The sequence below is a fragment of the Ursus americanus genome, unplaced genomic scaffold (genome assembly GCF_024610735.1).
Source record: "Ursus americanus isolate L20-20 unplaced genomic scaffold, mUrsAme1.1.p SCAF_119, whole genome shotgun sequence".
NCBI classification, from domain to species: domain Eukaryota; kingdom Metazoa; phylum Chordata; class Mammalia; order Carnivora; family Ursidae; genus Ursus; species Ursus americanus.
The window spans coordinates 343,815-351,847 of record NW_028273701.1 but is presented as its reverse complement, the minus strand read 5'-3'; the positions used below and the strand labels follow the sequence as shown (position 1 = coordinate 351,847).

At 53.0% G+C, this 8,033-nt stretch overlaps 1 long non-coding RNA gene across 1 annotated transcript; it reads left to right on the top strand.

The window, feature by feature from the left end:
• Positions 1–790: 790 nt before the first annotated feature.
• Positions 791–2,347, top strand: LOC148106699 (uncharacterized). The gene is made up of 3 exons (XR_015723613.1): positions 791–1,000; positions 1,111–1,303; positions 1,495–2,347. It is a non-coding gene; the product is annotated as an uncharacterized LOC148106699 (long non-coding RNA).
• Positions 2,348–8,033: the final 5,686 nt, after the last annotated feature.

Below are 8,033 nucleotides of genomic sequence, written 5' to 3'. Positions count from 1 at the left end.
TAAAGTCATACTGATTTGTACATACTGAAAACATAAGAAAAAGTCTGTCACTTTCTGGAACCTTCTTCCTCATCATGATGTATAACTGTACGTAGCACAACTCAGAACAAATATATGACCCTGCCCTAAATGTTCCTTCCCTGGAGCACTCCCTTCTTTGTGAATATTGTGTCTCCCAGGCAGCTGTCCTTGACTTGGGTTTGAATAAAACTCTCTTCCTTCCTCTCTAAAATGTTTTAAAAGGTTCCTTCATTTAGTGTCGACAATAACACTCTGTTTTCAAGTGAAAAATAAATGTTCCTGGTTCACAACCTTGACAGAACAGAAGGCCGGCTTTTCCTTCCTTCCCTGTAGAACTAAGCATGTGTATATAGATTGCAGCACAAATGGGCTCACCCTAGAAGGATGTTTTGAAGGTCTGAGAAGCACTATCCACTCCATGGGTGAGACAAGAAGGCAAAGCTATTCCCGCTTGGAGCATTCCTTTTGGCGCTTAAAATTGCCTTGGATATGCATAAAAGCATTGCATTTCCTAAAGCCCAAGGCTGGAACAGTCTGAGAGCAGCTGACCTTGCCAGGAACCAGGCACACCCTTGCAGGAAGGGTTGGTGCAGAAGGGAAGGGGCAGGGCTCTGAGGGTGGTCTGCAGCTAGAGGGGTCCGCGAAAGGGGCCGCGTGTGTGTGTGTGTGTGTGTGTGTGTGTGTGTGATTGCAGCCCTGCCCATGATCCCCGTCATGCCTGCTCAGGGCGTTTAGCCAAGGAGGTGCCTCCTGGACCTCTGCACTCCCAGAGTTGTGAGTCATGGGGCCGGTTGCCTGGCATTCAAGGAGTTGGAAGCATCATACTCCCCAAGCAATCACCCCATGGGGGTGGAGCTACGTCTCTGTGTGCAGATCCGGAGCAGCCCAAGGACGCAGACCAGGAGCCAAGGAAGTGGAGTTTTGAGAGAGTGGACCTGTGGAGTTCCTGGCTGGGTGAATGCATGCTGTGTGGCCATAGGTGGGCTTTCTGGGAGTAGGGGCACCCCGGGTAAGAGGCAGGGTTCTGGAAGGGCATGTTGAGAGAGTTCATCATGGAGACTCAGTTTTCTTTCCTTTTTCCCTTGAAAGTCTCTTCTGCCTAGTCTCCGTCAACTGGCCATACACTCCAGACCCAGGAACTCCAGGGCACCCGCTCAGCAAAGCTTTTGTGGGATGGTTCGCAGACATTCCAGGGTTTCCCGTGTTCCCCAAGAAGAGCGAGAGAAAGGACCGCACAGTCCCCAACTTCAGTGCGGTGCCCCTGTCCCCCGACACAGTGCAGGTAATGGACCTTGAGCAGTTCCCCGAGTTCAGCAGGGTATTCCCTGTTCCCTCAGGCACAGGTGGGGCGCTAGGAAGGCCCAGAGCCCTTACCCAACTTCAGCATTGTGCTAGCTGTTTCCTGGGAATGGTGGCAATGGGCTGGGAGATAATTACTACTAAAAGACAAGTCTATGTTTCCCCTTCTCCCAGAAACCACAGCAGGTGTGCAGGCTTTAGGTCCGAGGAGCTGCTTCTCCCCATCTGACAACACTTCTCTGCTCTGGCTCCGCGACACCCTACGTTCTGAACGTCTGCATCTGAGTCAGTGAGGCAGCTTGACACGGGATCCAGCATTCAGAGAAAGCGGCAGGTCCATTTGGAGAAATGTCATATCCACATCAGGACTGGAAGTAAAACCTCTCATGAACCCACCATCTCCTGGGTTTTTCTCTTTTCTCTAGTTGAGCCATGAAGTAAAACTTAAGTAATAGTTGTCAGCGTTCTGAATTTGGTGAAGGAGGTACTTAGTTTCTGAGCTTGGAGCACTTTGCAGGGGATCCCATTTTCTCTGTTCATTGACTGCTTATGAATGTATTTTGAACAGCTGTTTCCTAGAAACACTCTTTCATTAGAAAGGGAAGGTGAGGTTTACTCTTTGTCTATTTTTAAGATATACGTTTGACAGTGTTTATACAGTTGGGCCTAAGATATGGGTGAGTGGCCACCATTTAGTGTTAGATGGCCTTTTGTCGTCACATACAAATATGGATGATGTCTTTCCAATTGTCAAAGGTGATGTTTCATCACTGATTAGTCTTTTCATCCCAAGAGTTACAATGGGGGTCGAGGGAAAATTCAAAATTATTCAGAGCAGCATTTTGCTGTTTAAAATATATGCTGGTGTTGGGTAGTAAGGAGGGCACATATTGCATGGTGCACTGGGTGTTATATGCAACTAATGTATCATCGAAATTTACTATACTGTATGGAGACTATAACATTATGTAATAAAAAACAATAAAAAAATAAAGGTAAACCTTGTGTATCTAACTATACCAGATGTATCATCTCGATATTTTGAAGTGCCATATTCAATCTGCTGTTTCTTTGGTAGTGGAGTCAGAGGAGAGTCTTTGGGAATTCCTTTCGATAGAGGCATGGTGGTGGCTACAATTGGGTAGGCGACAGGGGCCCTGGGCTGAGTTCTGGAACTGCTTTCCTGATGCTGGGTGAGTCAGGTTATGCCAAAGAGTTTCTGTTTCTTCCCTATGAGATTGACAAAAACCGGCTTCCAACGGAAAAATCTTTCGTAACGTGCAAACATGCTCAAAAGTGCCTGTGCCAAGCTGAAGTAAATGCCATACACTGATCTGTAAGAGACCACAGTTTGCTAGCAGGAGATAAACCCGAACGAACACAGCATGGGACACTTGGGGCAGAAACGGCTTCCGAAGAAAAAAAAGTTCTTGATGTGGAAAACCTATCTAAAGTGGTTGTAGCAAAGTAAACAGAATGCCACACACTTATGTGCAAGAAACAACATTCCCCAGGCATGGTCTAAGCCCAGACATCGTCACTGTGCTTTTGGTAGCATGAGGGAAACCCGAGCCTCACAGCCCTGACCCATTAGGTAAAAAGCCGGCTTCCAAAGGAAACAGTTTTCCTAAGGTGCAGACCCTCTCACAAGTGGTTGTGGCAAGGTAAAGCAAATGCCATCCACTTCTCTGGAAGAAACCACAGTGCCCAGCCATGTTCTAAGCCCTAACATCATCACTGGGTTTCTGGAAGCATGAGTGAAAACAGAGGAGCACAACACGGAGACCCATTTGAGAAAAACCGGCTTCCAACGGAAAAATCTTTCATAACGTGCAAACATGCTCACAACTGCCTGTGGCAAGGTGAAGTAAATGCCGTACACTGATTTGTAAGAGACCACAGTGCCCAGGCACAGTCTGAACCTTTCCCTCATCCCGGCGGTTTTGCTAGCAGGAGTTCAACCCCAACGAACACAGCCCGGAGACCCCTGGGGCAAAAACGGCTTCCGACGAACAATAGGTGCTTGCTGTGGAAAACCTATCCCAAGTGGGGTAGCCAGGTCAACAAAATGCCTCACACCCAGATGTAAGAAACAGCATTGCCCAGGCAAGGTCTAAGCCCCTCATCTCGTCCCTGTGCTTTGGGGAGCCCGAGGGACAGCCGATGCCCACGGCCCTGAGACCCCTTTGCAAAAAGCCGGCTTCCCACGGAAACAGTTTTCCTGAGGTGCAGACCCTCTCACAAGTGGTTGTGGCAAGGTAAAGCCAATGCCCTCCACTTCTCTGGAAGAAACCACAGTGCCCAGCCATGTTCTAAGCCCTCCCATCCTCCCTGGGCTTCTGGCAGCAGGAGTGAAAAGAGAGGAGCAGAGCACTGGGACCCGTTTGACAAAACCCGGCTTCCCACGGGAAAGTCTTTCTCCACGTGCAGACATGCTCCCAGGTGCCTGTGGCAAGGGGAAGGAAATGCCATACACTGACCTGGAAGAGACCACAGGGCCCAGGCACAGTCTGAACCCTTCCCTCAACCCGGCGGTTTTGCTAGCAGGAGTTCAAGCCCAACGAACACAGCCCGGAGACCCGTGGGGCAAAAACGGCTTCCGACGAACAATAGGTGCTTGCTGTGGAACACCTATCCCAAGTGGGGGTAGCCAGCTCAACAAAATGCCACACACCCAGGTATAAGAAACAACATTGCCCAGCCATGGTCTAAGCCCCTCACCTCGTCCCTGTGCTTTGGGGAGCCGGAGGGACAGCCGAGGCCCACGGCCCTGAGACCCCTTTGCAAAAAGCCGGCTTCCCACGGAAACAGTTTTCTTGAGGTGCAGACCCTATCCCAAGTGGTTGTGGCAAGGTAAAGCCATGCCCTCACTTCTCTGGAAGAAACCACAGTGCCCAGGCATGTTCTAAGGCCTCCCATCCTCCCTGGGCTTCTGGCAGCAGGAGTGAAAAGAGAGGAGCAGAGCACTGGGACCCGTTTGACAAAAACCGGCTTCCCACGGGAAACTCTTTCTCCACGTGCAGACATGCTCCCAGGTGCCTGTGGCAAGGGGAAGGAAATGCCATGCAGTGACCTGGAAGAGACCACAGGGCCCAGGCACAGTCTGAACCATTCCCTCAACCCGGCGGTTTTGCTAGCAGGAGTTCAAGCCCAACGAACACAGCCCGGAGACCCCTGGGGCAAAAACGGCTTCCGACGAACAATAGGTGCTTGCTGTGGAACACCTATCCCAAGTGGGGGTAGCCAGCTCAACAAAATGCCACACACCCAGGTGTAAGAAACAACATTGTCCAGCCATGGTCTAAGCCCCTCATCTCGTCCCTGTGCTTTGGGGAGCCGGAGGGACACCCGAGGCCCACGGCCCTGAGACCCCTTTGCAAAAAGCTGGCTTCCCACGGAAACAGTTTTCCTGAGGTGCAGACCCTCTCACAAGTGGTTGTGGCAAGGTAAAGCAAATGCCCTCCACTTCTCTGGAAGAAACCCCAGTGCCCAGCCTTGTTCTAAGCCGTCCCATCCTCCCTGGGCTTCTGGCAGCAGGAGTGAAAAGAGAGGAGCAGAGCACTGGGACCCGTTTGACAAAAACCGGCTTCCCACGGGAAAGTCTTTCTCCACGTGCAGACATGCTCCCAGGTGCCTGTGGCAAGGGGAAGGAAATGCCATACACTGACATGGAAGAGACAACAGGGCCAAGGCACAGTCTGAACCCTTCCCTCAACCCGGCGGTTTTGCTAGCAGGAGTTCAACCCCAACGAACACAGCCCGGAGAACCCTGGGGCAAAAACGGCTTCCGACGAACAATAGGTGCTTGCTGTGGAACACCCATCCCAAGTGGGGGTAGCCAGCTCAACAAAATGCCACACACCCAGGTGTAAGAAACAACATTGCCCAGGCATGGTCTAAGCCCCTCACCTCGTCCCTGTGCTTTGGGGAGCCGGAGGGACACCCGAGGCCCACGGCCCTGAGACCCCTTTGCAAAAAGCCGGCTTCCCACGGAAACAGTTTTCCTGAGGTGCAGACCCTCTCACAAGTGGTTGTGGCAAGGTAAAGCAAATGCCCTCCACTTCTCTGGAAGAAACCACAGTGCCCAGCCATGTTCTAAGCCCTCCCATCCTCCCTGGGCTTCTGGCAGCAGGAGTGAAAAGAGAGTTGCAGAGCACTGGGACCCGTTTGACAAAAACCGGCTTCCCACGGGAAACTCTTTCTCCACGTGCAGACATGCTCCCAGGTGCCTGTGGCAAGGGGAAGGAAATGCCATACACTGACCTGGAAGAGACCACAGGGCCCAGGCACAGTCTGAACCCTTCCCTCAACCCGGCGGTTTTGCTAGCAGGAGTTCAACCTCAACGAATACAGCCCGGAGACCCCTGGGGCAAAAACGGCTTCCAACGAAAAATAGGCGCTTGCTGTGGAAAACCTTTCCCAAGTGGGGGTAGCCAGGTCAGCAAAATGCCACACACCCAGGTGTAAGAAACAACATTGCCCAGCCATGGTCTAAGCTCCACACCTCGTCCCTGTGCTTTGGGGAGCCGAAGGGACAGCCGAGGCCCACGGCCCTGAGTCCCCTTTGCAAAAAGCCGGCTTCCCACGGAAACAGTTTTCCTGAGGTGCAGACCCTCTCACAAGTGGTTGTGGCAAGGTAAAGCAAATGCCCTCCACTTCTCTGGAAGAAACCACAGTGCCCAGCCATGTTCTAAGCCCTCCCATCCTCCCTGGGCTTCTGGCAGCAGGAGTGAAAAGAGAGTTGCAGAGCACTGGGACCCGTTTGACAAAAACCGGCTTCCCACGGGAAAGTCTTTCTCCACGTGCAGACATGCTCCCAGGTGCCTGTGGCAAGGGGAAGGAAATGCCATACACTGACCTGGAAGAGACCACAGGGCCCAGGCACAGTCTGAACCCTTCCCTCAACCCGGCGGTTTTGCTAGCAGGAGTTCAACCCCAACGAATACAGCCCGGAGACCCCTGGGGCAAAAACGGCTTCCGACGAAAAATAGGCGCTTGCTGTGGAACACCTATCCCAAGTGGGGGTAGCCAGCTCAACAAAATGCCACACACCCAGGTGTAAGAAACAACATTGCCCAGGCATGGTCTAAGCCCCTCACCTCGTCCCTGTGCTTTGGGGAGCCGGAGGGACACCCGAGGCTCACGGCCCTGAGACCCCTTTGCAAAAAGCCGGCTTCCCACGGAAACAGTTTTCCTGAGGTGCAGACCCTCTCACAAGTGGTTGTGGCAAGGTAAAGCCAATGCCCTCCACTTCTCTGGAAGAAACCCCAGTGCCCAGCCATGTTCTAAGCCCTCCCATCCTCCCTGGGCTTCTGGCAGCAGGAGTGAAAAGAGAGGAGCAGAGCACTGGGACCCGTTTGACAAAAACCGGCTTCCCACGGGAAAGTCTTTCTCCACGTGCCGACATGCTCCCAGGTGCCTGTGGCAAGGGGAAGGAAATGCATACACTGACCTGGAAGAGACCACATGGCCCAGGCACAGTCTGAACCCTTCCCTCAACCCGGCGGTTTTGCTAGCAGGAGTTCAAGCCCAACAAACACAGCCCGGAGACCACAGGGGCAAAAACGGCTTCCGACGAACAATAGGTGCTTGCTGTGGAACACCTATCCCAAGTGGGGGTAGCCAGCTCAACAAAATGCCACACACCCAGGTGTAAGAAACAACATTGCCCAGGCATGGTCTAAGCCCCTCACCTCGTACCTGTGCTTGGGGGAGCCGGAGGGACACCCGAGACCCACGGCCCTGAGACACCTTTGCAAAAAGCAGGCTTCCCACGGAAAGAGTTTTCCTGAGGTGCAGACCCTCTCACAAGTGGTTGCGGCAAGGTAAAGCCAATGCCCTCCACTTCTCTGGAAGAAACCACAGTGCCCAGCCATGTTCTAAGCCCTCCCATCCTCCCTGGGCTTCTGGCAGCAGGAGTGAAAAGAGAGTTGCAGAGCACTGGGACCCGTTTGACAAAAACCGGCTTCCCACGGGAAAGTCTTTCTCCACGTGCAGACATGCTCCCAGGTGCCTGTGGCAAGGGGAAGGAAATGCCATACACTGACCTGGAAGAGACCACAGGGCCCAGGCACAGTCTGAACCCTTCCCTCAACCCGGCGGTTTTGCTAGCAGGAGTTCAACCCCAACGAATACAGCCCGGAGACCCCTGAGGCAAAAACGGCTTCCGACGAAAAATAGGCGCTTGCTGTGGAACACCTATCCCAAGTGGGGGTAGCCAGCTCAACAAAATGCCACACACCCAGGTGTAAGAAACAACATTGCCCAGGCATGGTCTAAGCCCCTCACCTCGTCCCTGTGCTTTCGGGAGCCGGAGGGACACCCGAGGCCCACGGCCCTGAGACCCCTTTGCAAAAAGCCGGCTTCCCACGGAAACAGTTTTCCTGAGGTGCAGACCCTCTCACAAGTGGTTGTGGCAAGGTAAAGCCAATGCCCTCCACTTCTCTGGAAGAAACCACAGTGCCCAGCCATGTTCTAAGCCCTCCCATCCTCCCTGGGCTTCTGGCAGCAGGAGTGAAAAGAGAGGAGCAGAGCACTGGGACCCGTTTGACAAAAACCGGCTTCCCACGGGAAAGCCTTTCTCCACGTGCAGACATGCTCCCAGGTGCCTGTGGCAAGGGGAAGGAAATGCCATACACTGACCTGGAAGAGACCACAGGGCCCAGGCACAGTCTGAACCCTTCCCTCAACCCGGCGGTTTTGCTAGCAGAAGT